The 15681-nt window shown below is 49.6% G+C and overlaps 1 long non-coding RNA gene across 1 annotated transcript; it reads right to left on the bottom strand.

The window, feature by feature from the left end:
• Positions 1-3216: 3216 nt before the first annotated feature.
• LOC144951172 (uncharacterized) lies at positions 3217-7103 on the bottom strand. Its single transcript, XR_013640455.1, has 4 exons — positions 7034-7103; positions 6367-6408; positions 5440-5575; positions 3217-3975 (listed from the first exon to the last, which is right to left on the bottom strand). It is a non-coding gene; the product is annotated as an uncharacterized LOC144951172 (long non-coding RNA).
• Positions 7104-15681: the final 8578 nt, after the last annotated feature.

Genomic DNA, 15681 nt, shown 5'->3' with positions numbered 1-15681 from the left:
CGAACCAAACGTTTGATGTTCAACCTTTGTGGCAATGATACAAAGGAGGTTGATGTTGTCGAAATGTTCAAAACACCGGATGGACTCAAGTTACTACAAGGCATCGCCAGGACCTGCCTGTGCCACACATCACGCTTCGTTGAAAAGCGTGCAAACACAAAAAAAACACGAAGGCTGTCTGTCTCTGGTGTGGGCCAGATCAGCCTCAAGGAGAATGCGCGAGACTGCGATGGAAGCCGAACCTGCTTTTCTTGTTTTACCGCAAAGAAAGTCTGTGCGGTGAATGCAGACCCGATGTCTGGTGAGGATGGCTGCGTATTTGGTGTTCGGACATCTGCACACCTCCGGTAACTATTGATGCCGGTCAAGGACGGTCCCATAAGGAGTCACTGTTTTCGACCGTGTCATCTTTGTGGGTTAGGGTTCAGGGTTTAGGATTCGGGGTTTAGGATTCGGCACGTTGGTTCTAAATGTGGAAGGGGGAAAACCCCGGAGGACCCGGAGAAATATCCACGCGACCACGGAGAGAGAGACACACACAAACTCCAAATATACAGCAGGCGTCAGGTTCGGGATCGAACCCACGACCTCCTGCATACCAGGCGAGATAGATAACATCTCACCATGGGGAAGAGAGAGACACGCACACACAAACTCCAAATATACAGCAGTCGTCAGGGTCGGGATTGAACCCACGAACCTCCTGTATACCAGGCGAAATAGTTAACATCTCACCATGGGGAAGAGAGAGACACGCAAACTCCAAATATACAGCAGGCGTCTGGGTTGGAATTGAACCCACGACCTCCTACATACCAGGCGAGGGAGTTAACATCTCTCCATGGGGAAGAGAGAGACACGCACACACAAACTCCAAATATACAGCAGTCGTCAGGGTCGGGATCAAACCCACGACCTCCTGTATACCAGGCGAGGTAGTTAACATCTCCTAGCCACGGTGACTGCCCAGTAGCAGCAGCGTCCTTCACTGAGCCTCCTCCGCAGAGGCCGACCTTGACACCGCCGCTCTTCGACAAGCCCACTCAGCTCCTCACTCCTCCAGTACCGCATCAGCTTCCGTCTCTTCTGCAGCGTGCACGCACGCATGCACGCGCACGTCTTTCTCACCGTACGTGGCCAACCGTGACACCTCGGAGGGGCGTGCGGTGTGAAAGAAGTTCAACATACAGTACCTGAACCATGAAATCTGCGTCCTGCAATGTCAGCGCGTCCTGCCCCACACCCAGACGTCGTGTTGATTGAGAGGCTGGTCGTGTCGTGTGGTTTTTACATTTTTTTCTTAAATGTTCCGACAGTGAAGTGACTACACACATTGTGGCGGGGGGGGCAGTGCAGGATAAAGCTAGTGCGGGGCCTGTAGCTTATGTTGTTATGAAGGGGCCCTAAATGAAATAAAAACACGTAAATATTAAAAGACCGTAATTATAATATATATTGGGGGGGAGACACCCCCCCTCCAGTTTTAGATTTGAAGCTTTCGTGACTGCAAGGATTCATACTCTTTTGGTTTTTTCGATAAAGTCACGTTGGTAAAAAAAATTTAATAAATAAATGTTTAAATTTTTTACGTGACTTTACCGAAAAACCCCAAAGAGTATGAATCCTTGCAGTCACGAAAGCTTCAAATCTAAAACTGGGGGGAATGTGTCCCCCCCAATATATATACTATAATTACGGCCTTGATTCTAAATGTGGAGAGAGAGAACACGCACACTCCAAACATACAGCAGCAGGCATCGTCAGAGTCGGGTGTGGCCAGCTACTTGCTCACCACGACGGGAGGGCTTCAACAGAGAACGAGTTCGTCGTGTTGGTTGTTGCTGTTCCCCCCTCCTCTGTTGAAGGAGCCGCAGACCGCAGTGGATTTACTGTGAGTCTCTGTGTACCACTACGGGTCTCTATGAGCATATATAGACCTCAATGGGGCTCTATGTATATACATGCATCCCTATGGGTACCTATGTATCTCTATGTATAGGCATGTATCTCTATGGGTCTCTATGTATCTCTATGTATCTCTATGGGTCTCTATGTATCTCTATGTATAGACATGTATCTCTAAGGGTCTCTATGTATCTATATGTCTAGACATGTATCTCTATGGGTCTGTCCTCAGGTGAAGAACAGGTTCTTCACCTGAGGACGGCTGCTTGCGTTGTGGCCGAAACGTCGTGAGAATTATTTTATAATGCTTTATTTTTATTATTTTATTATTTCCCTTCTACGTGACTTTACCGAAAGAACCAAGAAGATGAGTTGCCAAATGTTTTTCCGTATAGCCAGACTACAACCCTCTTTCTCTCTCAACGAGCTAGAAGTAATCTGACACTCCACATTTTACCTCTGTGCTGTTCTCTTCTCTAACACTGGTGGCGAGACGAGGCCATGAAGGAGGAGGCGGTCTCTCTCGTGAAGGCCAACCAGTTCCATAGACAATGCGTCATTTACTACCAGAGCCATGTTTCTGTTTGCACGATCACCGCAAATACTGCGTGGTTAGTGCAGTAATATGATTCCTGGCAAAAGGCGTCCATAAAAGACGTCACGAGAATTTGGACAATTTTTCACCCCCCCCCCCACCCTCGTCACACGGTGTCACAAGAAGTCAGACCCCCCTCAAATATGACGTCACATAGCTCTGCCCCCCCCCCTCAAAAAAAGAAAACATGCTTCAAATCGCTTTAAACTATTGTCATTGTAGTGCGTATTTAATGTGGCGCTGCACTCTGATGTTGTAGGAGAAAACATTTATTGAAAAGTATATTTAATTAAGTAGAACGTGTTGTCCATATTTATTTAAAGTTGCGCATTTTGACGCGACGTCACATTTCTCAACCCCCCCCCCCTCGTCACACATCGTCACAAATGTCTGAACCCCCCCCCCAGGTGCGTGACGTCATTTATGGACGCCCCCAAAGGGATCTTTTCTTGGTGTTTGAACATATTAACACAACTGTTTTATTGCCAGAGAGGGTCAACCCTCTTCTTATATTCTTATACATACATCACGTATACAATTATCCCCATCTTGATACCTGGCAGATTTCGTTGGTTTTGCTACGGAGATCCGCATATCAATGTATCCGCTCACCTTGAGGCATCTTTCACGCATTACGGCTCCATCTCTCTGAGCAATCACCGTCTGCGAGCCGTTCATTGTAGACAACAGAAACAGATTTCCACGCAATACTCGCGGTCTTTCTCTCGCTTTATTCCACAACCGGTGACATCAACAGGCGAAGAGTATTCGGACACGCGCACAGCCAACCCCGAATCGACCTCAACCGCTTTATTTGTGATTGCAACAGTGCTGTAGCAGCACAGGATGTAGATTGTTGTTGTTGTTGTTTTTCCCCTCCTGGGACACCACACAAGGCCGCTCAGATGTTCAAATTTGAATGACCTTCAACCCGGCGAGGGTGCCGTGTTGATCTCTCGGTGGGGATGATTTGCGGGACGTGTTAAGCTTTAAGTTGTTTGATTGTTTTGTACGATTGCAGTTAAACTCGGGATTCAAAATAGTGGCCGTGACGTACGGTGTTGAGCACTGCGCAGCTGGAAACACACCAGATATATTTTGTTCACTTAATCCCACATTTAAATGTAAGGGTACACATTTGCTCGGCTTCCTTGAATCAAACATTTTAATCATCCAAGTCGTTATCTATTTGTTATTATCATTATTCGTATTTTGTGCCATCAACCTAATCAATCGACGATCGTTTAAGAGCGGATAAACGCAAATCGATGTTTTTGTTGTTGTTGTTGAAAATAAAAATCAACGACGGGCGCCGTCGTTGATTGGCCGAAGTGAGAAGTTGAGACACGAAAACTCCGAATCGTCCCTTGAGCTCGTGGTCGGTGGTGGTGGTGGCGGTGGTGGTGGTGGTGTTGGCGGCGGAGGTGGTGGCGGTGGCGGCGTCGATCACTTTTTCTGGAAGGCACCGATGAACTCTGTGGCGAGAAGGAGGATGACCGACAGTGATCATCGGTGAGACGGATTTTTTTGTTTGGTTTGTTTTGCTAAATCTTATTCTGTAATTTATATGTTCGTATTGAGAGACGGCGCCTATTGCCCAAGGCTGGCGCTTAACGCAGTTTAGAAAAGGGCAGCCGAGACACGAGAATGATTTCGATGGCACGTGGACGAACTGCAAGAGTTGAGGAATGAGTGACCGCGTAGCGATCGCGAATGGGTTGGGGCGAGGGGAGGGGAGGGGGAGAGACAGAGGATGGGCGATGGAGAAGAGGTGGTGTGGAGTGGAAGGAGGTTAAGGATGGGGGCGCGGTGTGTAAACATCGTCACTGGGGAGACAAAGGCGGCCCGGTCGTGGCCACACACCCTCCTCGTGTACCGTGCCGGCCTTCGTAGGTGCTGCTCGCTTAACACTTAACATCATTTGCCCCAACAGTCTGGTTAAGGGCTACACGGGGTGGGAGTGGATCTTTGCGTGTGTACACGCGGACACGGACAACACAATTGGCAACGAGACGAAGACAATAACATCGTTTCATTTAAAACAAACGCCGACAGCTCTCGGCTTCCTCGTAACTCGATATAGCCCCACTGTTTGGTAGCTTCAGCATCAGAGTATTGCGTCTCTACTGGAAGAAACCGATGAGCTGTCAAGATGTATTTATTTGGTTGTTCTCTCCTAGATGTCCATCAAAACTTGGGTCCCTCCTAGACGTGGGGCCGTGATGATTGGGGCAACGTGTCATATTATTATTAATCTCTTCTTCTCCTCCTCGTTATTTTTGTATTCATCTATTTTTTGTGGTTTGTATTTATTTGATAAGTGGTGGGGGTTTCGTGGTTTGTTTGTGTGTGTGTCATCCGTGGAAGGCGACTGGCGAATCGATGTGGCAGCATCGGTGGTGCGGAGGCAATCGCACGAATGACGGTCCATTAAAATGAAATCATCATCATAATTTGAACACGTAGACTGTCGCGATCAAAATCATAAGAGTTTTTTTTGGGTTAGATCGCGTAAATATATAAATGTGTCGTTAAACCCGACAACACCCGACACATCCAATTAGTAAGGTTTGTCACGTAAACAGAACGTGGCCAATTCGTCACTAGTACAGCACTAACCGGTATGTGGGAGAGCCAAGCCACAACATTTACAATCTGAGTTACGACGTTTCGCCAGTAATTACAACCAGCTTCATCAGGCGACAGCCAGATTTGTGACTCAGATTCAAAATGTTGTGGCTTGGCTCTCCAACACACCAGTATGTACTAGTGACGAACCCTTACTAGTTGGCTGTGTCGGGTGGTGGCGGGTTTAACGACGCATTTATATATTTACGCGATCTAACACCCCCCAACAAACAACCTATATTATGGATCATCATCATTATTTATTGTTACAGCAGGCCGAGGAGAAGTTCTGGTGTGCGTGGCCTCCTCACCGTTGATGTCAATCTGTCCGTCGCCGGACTTGTCGATGGACGACACGATCTTCTTCACCTGGTCCAGGGGAATGTCATGGCCGATGCTCTTCAGGGCCGCCTGAAGCTCTGGCGCGGACAGCTTGCCCGAGTCATCCTGCGCACAGACACGCGGCCGGATCGCCCGTTCAGCACGAAGACGAAGATCCCACCCGCACCCACTACCCCTGTATAGCCTGCCAGGGCACCGGGGGATACTCGTTTGAGGCTGAGTCGACCTAGGGGATGCCCAGGACCGGTTCGGACAATCGTCGCTGGCGGTGGTTGATGGCCCTTGGGCGGGAATCTAACTGGGGTTCGTAGCGCAGCGCGCTCGCCACTGCTCCCCTATCAGGAACACTGACTGCCAGTGCCGGGTTATCCTCGTAGCACAAGTAGCTACCTACATATGTGTAGCTACACAAGTAGCTACACAAGTACATATGCTACGGGCCCCGCACTTTCAAGGCTCCCCGCGCTAAACGCTATCAAACTATCAATTCCGGTCCAGTGATTGTGCGCTTGCTCTATTACTATAGTACTATAACGCCTTAAACTTTTACGAACGACCGGGTGTTCAATGTTAGCGATTAGTCGTATTGTATGGCTGCATAGAAAATGAAAAAATACAATTACTTTACTATGCAAGTAAACAATTTGTGTTTTAATATTTATGTTTTTATTTATTTATGCTACAGGCCCCGCAGGTGTTCCACAGAGATTCACGCAGCCTCACGGCAGGCACCGGCCTCACAACACGACGGCTCCGCGTGGCATAGTGAAGTTCGCAGCTCACAGTCGCCGTGACACGTGGGGGGTGGTGGTGGTGCAGGGGGTAGTGGTGGTGGTGCAGGGGGTGGTGGTGGTGGTGCAGGGTGTGGTGGTGACAGTGACTGAAAGCGTTGTTACCTTGTCGATAGCCTTGAAGGCTTTGCGGAGGCTTTCGTCATTCTAGAGGCAACAAGACAAGCACCGTTATATGCACCAACATCATCACCAACATCAGCAACATCACCAACATCACCATCACCAACATCATCACCAACATCAACATCAAACATCATTGTCCCTCGACATCGCTACCGCGTGATCTCACCCGCACCCACCACCCCCTCTCGTTGATCATGATCATTATAATCCACTTGATCACAATCGTAGTAGTACACAGTAGAAGCAGTACACAGCAGAAGCAGTACACAGTGGTAGTACACAGTGGTAGTACACAGTGGTAGTACACAGTGGTAGTACGCAGTAGTAGTAGTACATAGCAGAAGCAGTACACAGTGGACATACACAGTGGTAGTACACAAAAGCACTATAAAGGTTTACTGTGTAACGACAATCAATCTCTATGAATGGTTTCCCCCCCGTCCAGAGTAAAAACATCGGTGAGGATTGTGAACAAAGTCACGTCGGTATAAAGTGAAAAATAAAATAAATCACTACGATTTCATTTTACTTCATATACCTACGTGACTTTAACCGAAAGAACCAAAGAGTATGGATTTCTGCAGTCACGAAAGCTTCAAATCTAGATCGATTGTGAACAACTCTCACGACGCCCGCCCTGGCTTACCATGGTGTGAGTGTGGTTGGGTCGCTTTGCGATGGTGCACAGAGAAGAGTTGGTGGTCACTTGCAGGTGGAGATCCAGGGAAGCTCTCCAGGTTAAATAGGAGTCGGCTTGGGTGTGGCAAGGGCGTGAACTCAGGTGTGTGTGTGTATACGTGTGTGCGTGTGTGGGTGGGGGGAGCGGTGGTATAGTGGTTAGCGCTACGCTGCGCTATGAACCCGGCGATCCGGGTTCGATTAGCGCTCACGGCCAACACCAGTGACGATTATCTGAACCGGTTCTGGGCCTCCCCTAGGTCGACTCAGCCTCAAATGAGTACCTGATGCGGTGTGTAAACATCGCCACTGGGGAGACAAAGGCGGTCGGGCGTGGTGCTGGCCACCCACCCCCTTGTGTACCGTTCCGGCCTTCATAGGTGCTCGCTAACAGCACTTGACCCAACAGTCTGTTAAGGCTACACGGGGGATCTTTGTCTGTGTGTATGTACTCTATCGGGATTATTAACATCGTTTAACAACAACAATTGTCTTAATAGTAACCAAATGAAATGAAACGGTTACCGGTTTTGCATAACATCAACAGACATGTCAAGCAATTGAACGGGGCGCCGTGCGCTGTGGGGTGAAATCCCCCCTCCCCCTCGCCTCTTGCAACGTCTCCCGTCGGCATGGAAGAGTAGGCCAAATACGGATCGCTAATAGAAGCAAGAGCACGTTTCCGCTTTGTCGCAACAACACCAATAACAACACCCAATCAAATCGACGCGCTCGTCAGCGAGCACTTAACACCGGAATCCTCACTGTCTGAACCGGTAACCGATTCTGAAAACGGTTTACCAGATGGGCGGCCACACACCCTATGTGTGTGATGTGATGTGTGTGGTGTGCTGATAATCATGCCTGTTGCGTTGGGCTGTTCGAGGGTGTGGTCGCAAGTGCTGTTGGTCAACTCAGTCGAGGCTGAGTCGACCTAGGGGAGGCTCAGGACCGGTCACTGGGGGGTTGGTGGTCGTGAGCGGGAATCGAACTCGGCTCGCCGGGTTCGCGGCGCAGCGCGACAACCATTGCACCACCGCTCCGCTGCACACAAAGACAAAGATCCCCCGTGTGGCCTGACACAGACTGTTGGGGCAAGTGCTGTTAGAGAGCACCTATGAAGGCCGGCAAGGCACGCGAGGGGGTCGGTGGCCAGCACCACGCCCGGCCGCCTTTGTCTCTCCAGTGGCGATGTTTACACATCGCACCAGGTACTCATTTGAGGTTGAGTCTACCTAGGGGGAGGCCATGGATCGGTTCAGATAATCGTCACTGGGTGTTGGCCGTGAGCGGGAATCGAACTTGGGTCTCCGCTTTCGTAGCACAGCGCCCTAAGCATTGCGCCATCAACACACACACGTGCACACACACACACACACGTGTACACACACAGACAAAGACAAAGATCCCCCGTCTAGCCTTAACAGACTGTTGGGGCAAGTGCTGTTATCGAGTAGCACCTATGAAGGCCGGCACGGCACACAAGGGGGTGCACGCGCACACACACGTGCACACACATGTGCACACACACACACACGTGCACACACACACACACACACGTGCACACCCACGTACACACACACGCGTGCACACACACACACGTGCACACACACGTGCACACACACACACGTGCATACACACACGCGTGTTAATGCCCTCGCCACACGCGTATAGCGAACCCGACTCAAACTGTTGGGTGTGGACGTGGAAATCGAACTCTCGTCTCCGTGTTCGCAGCGCAGCGCGCAAACCACTGCGCCACCGCTCCCCCCCACACACACACAAAACACGCGCGTCTATACAACGACAAAGATCCCCCGTATAGCCTACAGCACACGTTTGGGGCAAGTCCTGTCAGCGAGGACCTACGCACGGCGCACGAAGGGATGGGCGGGGTGGGGGCAGCACCACGCCCGACGATGTTTGTACATCGCCACCAGGTGCTCATTTGAGGCTGAGTGGACCTTGGAGAGGTCCCACGACGCGTTCAGATATTCGTCACCGGTGTTGACCATGAGCGGGAATCGAACTGAGGTCGCCGGGTTCGTAGCGCAGCGTAGCGCTAACCACTGCACCACAGCTCCCCCCTCCAATACCCCCCATTCGGAACACCAGGGCGCTTGTGCCAGGCGATGTGCACTTTGAGGCCACGTGAAGTATCGATGCTTCGCTGACAGCAGATATCGGGACGGACCCAGCAGGTGCCATGGGTTGGCTGACTGAGATGACCGGTAGATGCACACCAGCTGCACCCCCCACTGTACCAACGTGCTATATTTTATCCGCCCGGCGCTCCACTCGTTGTTGTGAGCGTCGCTCCTCTGCCCTCCGTTGTTGCTGGAGGGCGACTGCCTCCAACTATCCAGCAGCGTCCTTCACGAGCCTCCTCCATAGAGGCCGATCTTGACACCGCTGGTACCGCTTGTCAGCAAGTCCCATTCAGCTCCACATTCTCCCGTACCACATCACTCCATCTCTTCTCTAGCCCGTGTCGTGCCCGTTTAGCCCCCTCTATGCGGCCAAATAGAAGCTGCATGACCCTGCCAACGCAGCCTTGCCTGCCGGAGGAGCTCACCGATGGGAAGGTCTCCAGATCTTTCAAGGATATGCGAGCTCCTCACACAATCCAGCCAGGCTAAACCCAGGATGTATCGTAGGCATGCCAGTCTGAGTGTTTTTAACCGGCGCAGATTTTCCTTTAGAGGAGTCCACGTTTCACAAGCCTCGAGAAGGGAGGGCATGACTGTGGCCGAGAAGACCCGAAGCTTCGTGCGGAGCGACAGACCAGGTAGCTTCCACATTGCATTGCGCAGCCGATGAAAATATGCCAGCCGACTGATTCGGTGTGAGTGCTGTCAAACCGGAGCTGGTCATAAGCACACTGCCCAGACATGGGAAACTCTCCACTTTCTCCACAACTGCTCCATCGCCAATGGGGAACTTAGGGGGTGGAGTTTTGGTGTCACAAAATACCCAGGCAGGTGCTTAGTTTAGGTGGGGCTGATGATAAGGCCCCACCTCTTAGTGGCACACTCCAGGTTCAGCAGCAGCGCCTTCAACTCCTCCTCTGACTGAGCAGCAATCCTAGTTTTTAAGTTTTCGTGACTGCAAGGATCCATACTCTTTGTTTTTTTCCGTAAAGTCACGTAGGTAAAAAACAAAATAAAATAAATTAAAATGAAAACAACTAAATTAAAACAAATCACGACGTTTCGAAGGCAACACCAGCCTCCGTTATCAAGTGGCTGCTCCAGCAAAATTACTGTAGCGTATGAAGAGAGCTCTTTCTGAGACGCATGGTTACTACCAAAGATTTGTTCATGAAGCCATCCAGATACACAAACATAGACATAACTTCAACCGAGAGGATGGATTCAAATTGAGCAATCATTGGAAGGATGTAATTAACCATGTTAAACTTTAGCTGCCTTATAGCTTACAGTCATTTCCATTTACCAGTCTTCCAGCTTTATACACCACCACCACCAAGATATTTGATGTACAACAGTGTTTCAATAGCGTTAAAAATTGTTCCCCCCCCCTTCCTACTCTCCCCCGCCACCCCGTCCCGCCCTCCCCCCGTTTCCACCACCCATCACACGTACAGTCACTCCTCTTGCCCTCGCCCTTGCGTCGGCATCACAATATGCTTATCTATCGGCTTAATTCAACCAATTCCCCCTGCCCAACGGCCAACCCCCCACGATGCCGCATACTCTCTCTCCCTCCTCGGCCACTTGGCTCCTCCCCCCTCTAGCATCCCATATAAACATGCGTCTCAGAAATAGCTCTCTTCATACGCTACAGAAATTTTGCTTGAGCAGCCACCTGATGACGGAGGCTTGTGTTGCCTTCGAAACGTCGTGATCTGTTTTAATTTAGTTGAGCAGCAATCAGCAGATAATCAGCATACGTAACGTGCTTGACCAATAGCGAGCCGCTCGGGTATTAAAGTCACCTAACAGGATGACTCTATCCCGAGGGCCCACCTCAGCTAGCACTTGGGATAGGAGGTTATAGAAGGCGTCTGCCTCAACTGCATCCCTCCACTGGTGTTCATCTTCGGTGAGGCGTAAGCAACCACCACCACCACCATTCCTCACCTCTTGTTGAAGGGGAGGCGAGTCCACAATAGCCTGGGACTTACAGCTTCCCATACCTCACTGCCACGTCCCCACACCCACTTCAATATTTTCTGGCGAATTGCCCGATGATGCTGGATGCAATTACCAGCGAAACGTCGTACTCAAATTGTAAATGTTGTGGTTTCACGCTTCAACACACCGGTGGGCTAAAGCAGTGAACTATTTGTCGTTTGTCAACGTGACACTTTTTTACTGATTGGCCGTGTCGGGTGGTGGATGGTTACGACACATTTATAATTAACGCGATCTAAACCCAAAAACGTTGATTATGAATTTAATATTTTGTTCAAAAGAAATGCCACTCCCTGCTGTTTGGTAGTTTCCTGCCCCGAGTGGAGAACTGTCCACCTCTCATGATGACTGGTGCCAGAACTAGTCCACTGAGGTCCAGGCGGTTACCGGTCCATCTCTCGACAGAGTAGGCAGCCTCTCCTCCGCAACGACAGTCCGGACATGCCACGTGGCCAATATCAGCGGTCTCCTGTTCCTGGATCTGCTAGATGGAGTTTGGCCAGGAAACGTCGTGCTACGCCTGTCTCCCTGGCCTCTAGCACCGGCTTATTTTGGTGTTTCCACCGTGGTGCTTGGGTAGAAATAAGTAATATAAAAAAAAGTTTTTAAAAACACGCTTTAATGAAATGTACCCTACTCGTAATGACAGAACTCCACGATTCCAGGAAGTGACCGCAAAGCTTGCCATAACGTAAGGGGCCGAGGTGATTTACAGCCAACGTCAGTTGAGCGTGGACAATTAGACCCAAGCCGAAACATAACATATGAGAAAATGTTAAAAATATATATATGTTTTTTATGATATAATATAGTATTATCATCATGACATAAGTATACCAAGTTTGCAGTCTATACCACAATGGGAAGTGGGTTGAAATAGAATTACAAGATTTTAGGATACGGATACGACAACAACAGAGTGAGTTTAATAAAAGCGTGTAATAAATATACAAAGAGTGCCAGGTGGAGGGGTTAACCAGCTCCTCACACGCACTGATCTATCTACATACAACAACAACAACCGCCATTCGCCACTAAGCGGCGGTGAAGTCACCACGTCGCTTGTGCCAGGCCATGTGCACGTTAAGGAGAGATCACGGGGCAGACCCAGCAGGTGCCATGGATCAACTGACTCAGATGACAAAGATAAAGATCCCCCATATAGCCTTAACATACTGTAGGGGCAAGTGCTGTTAGCGAGCACCTACGAAGGCCGCAACGGTACACGAGAAGGTGGGTGGCCAGCACTCGCCCGACCGCCTTTATCTCCCTAGTGGTGATGTTTACACACCGCACCAGGTATTCATTTGAGGCTGAGTCGACCTAGGGGAGGCCCAGGACCGGTTCAGATAATCGTCACACTTGGTGTTTGCCGTGAGTGGGAATCGAACCCGTGTCGCCGGGTTAGTAGCGCAGCGCGCTAATCGCTACACCACCGCTCCCCACAGATGACACGTAGACACACACACACGTGTAACACACACCCTTGGCGCGCCTTTCCCTCCGGGTGCAAGGTGTGGTCGCGATTCTTGGCTTCGATAAGTGTTCACACGACACTAATAATAACACCAGAGAGGCGTCTAACCTTTGTGTCAACACGAGCCGAGATGGATTCAGGGTGCGGTTCCTCTGCACATATTTGAAGAAAGTTCGTACATCGGTGTGGTGCCCTCGGGGACTTCACACTCAAGTGAACCTACGTGGAATTGAATATAAATGTACGTTTTATCTATATGTAGATATATTGGCGGTACACCGGTGGAAGCATAAGACAGTCTAAAAATCTAAATAAATGTAATCGGCAAAGTGAATGTGTAATTACCAGCGAAATGGCATGGTACTCGAATTGTAAATGTGGATTTACTCTCCAGCACACTTGTGTGCTGAACTAGTAACGAATTGGCACGTTTCGTTTACCTGACAAACCTTATTAACTGGCTGTGTTGTGTAGTGGCGGGTTTTCACGACACATCTAAATTTACGCGATCTAACCCTAAAACCTCGATTGTGGATAATATTCTCGTAGAAAGCCTAATACGTGTTGAAGTCAATCTGTTTATCAGTCTTCAACTGACCCTGTTGTCAAGTTTGATGCGATTCGAAGGCTAACTCGGCCTTTTTCCGAGACTGAATGAACCTGAATTCGAGGAAGAGTCTCACCAAAGTCTCGGGCACGAGTCAAATCTTGCCGCCTATGAGTCTATGGGCAGTGTTGAGTCTATGGGCAGTGTTGAGTCTATGGGCAGTGTTGAGTCTATGGGCAGTGTTGAGTCTATGGGCAGTGTTGAGTCTATGGGTAGTGTTGAGTCTATGGGCAGTGTCGAGTCTATGGGCAGTGTTGAGTCTATGGGCAGTGTCGAGTCTATGGGCAGTGTTGAGTCTATGGGCAGTGTTGAGTCTATGGGTAGTGTTGAGTCTATGGGCAGTGTTGAGTCTATGGGCAGTGTTGAGTCTATGGGCAGTGTTGAGTCTATGGGCAGTGTTGAGTCTATGGGCAGTATTGAGTCTATGGGTAGTGTTGAGTCTATGGGCAGTGTTGAGTCTATGGGCAGTGTTGAGTCTATGGGTAGTGTTGAGTCTATGGGCAGTGTTGAGTCTATGGGCAGTGTTGAGTCTATGGGTAGTGTTGAGTCTATGGGCAGTGTTGAGTCTATGGGCAGTGTTGAGTCTATCGTCAGTGTTGAGTCTATGGGGAATGTTGAGTCTTTGGGGAGTGTTGAGTCTATGGCACGGTGCTGTTCACTGCACAGGGGAAGTTGATTCCAGTGCAAGGAGGGAGAAGGATCCAACACGGGATTGGGCACAAGGGAGGAGACGATTGGGAACGAAGAGGACGAGAGGAGGGGACATGGAAGGGGGTGAGAGAGGCGAGATGCTGTGGGGCAAAGCCACGGGAGACATTTAGAGACTCGTGGTGTCAGGTATTCAAAACGACGGCTGAGCGGTCGCATCCTGTCGGTGAGGAACGATGGCCGTACACGGGTGGCACGCGGACTGCGTCGACGGCAAGGGTCGGCGCGTTGTACGGCAGGAGGTTTGAGAACTGCTCGAGGTGCAGGGGACGAATCCGGTTTGATTCAGCTTAGCCTGGACGCTGCTTGCGAAACGAAAAAAAAACCCACCGCACGTCCCTGCGCGACCCCCAAACAGCAAACACATTCGACCGCGGAATGTCGTTCAACAGCGCAATTATATGGGTGTGGGGTGAGGCGTGAACGGTGTTCCCTCGTTATTTGCGATCGTGGATATCCAGCGATTTGCATCTGCACCTCTCCACCAGCGGTGGTTCTCTACACGAGGGGGGGGGGGGGGTGATTTATAAATGCGCGTGAAATTATATCGTACGCGAGAGAGCCATTGGTGATGAATCACGTTGCATGAATCTGCCGATATTAAATAACCACGGTAAAAATAACAAATTCTTCCACGTGGTCACCTATCACGACGTAAAAAAGTGAACTCGCCGATCGTCAACAATGTTGGTTGCCGTGAGTAACCAGCGAGCGCAAATACATAACGTCACGTGCTGCAGAGCGTCCGCTTAAACGTTTGTTTAGAACTCGCTTGTAGTTACTCAGCTCCTTTGCGCAGGGGTCCCCAACCACCGGGCTGGGTGGGGAGGGGCTGGGTGAGGGGGTGAGAGGGGTGGGGCTGGGTGGGGAGCGGCTGGTCACCCCGTGGTGCCCTTATAAAACTCAACGTTTAACCTACTCACGCCGGCTTGTGCCCACCTTCACAGTCGGGCATATTTGCGGAATAGACCACGCCGCCGTTGACCCTGCAGGCCATTGACCGAGCAACCCAACGTTCCTACCAGCTCCCTCCGCAGGAATGTGTTTTAATGTAAAATAATTCATTAAAAAGACGGAGGTTTTCGTAGACCAATGTCATCATTCGCGAAATTTTCTACTCATGAGCATCTCCGGAACGTGTCCCTCGCGAATAACAAGGGAAGCCTCCAGGGTGCACATTGGGTGATTATGTTTACGTATAAACCAATCACGCAGGGTTATTGAGTTAATTTAACACGTGTTCAAACTGACTTCCATTATTGACATTAATGCACGATGCAAGAATAATCTTTTGAAATGAATTTAGGGCTTTAAAAAAGGGTACAAAGTTCTAATCCTTGAACGTTCATCATGGATTCTCTTTAAAGTCTATATTCACTCCCCACGGGAAGAAGAACAATTAATATGAATAACGAGAATAGATCAAACGTTAACTTAAATAAGAAACATTTTAAATGTGTTAATGCCGTGTAAAAATAAGTGAAATAACCCTATGTGTTCTGACTTTTGGGCCACTGTATTGATGTACAGTATGCATGTAGAACTTCTTTCGCACCGTACGTCGCTAACCGCGATAATCGGAGGTGCGGGAGAAAGACCACGAAACTAAACACAAAAAGCAGTTCCAAACAAATTATATTTCAATGTAGTATAGTCATCGAGTGTAT

The sequence above is a fragment of the Lampetra fluviatilis genome, chromosome 61, assembly GCF_964198595.1.
Source record: "Lampetra fluviatilis chromosome 61, kcLamFluv1.1, whole genome shotgun sequence".
NCBI lineage: Eukaryota > Metazoa > Chordata > Hyperoartia > Petromyzontiformes > Petromyzontidae > Lampetra > Lampetra fluviatilis.
This window is presented reverse-complemented; position numbering and strand designations above follow the sequence as displayed.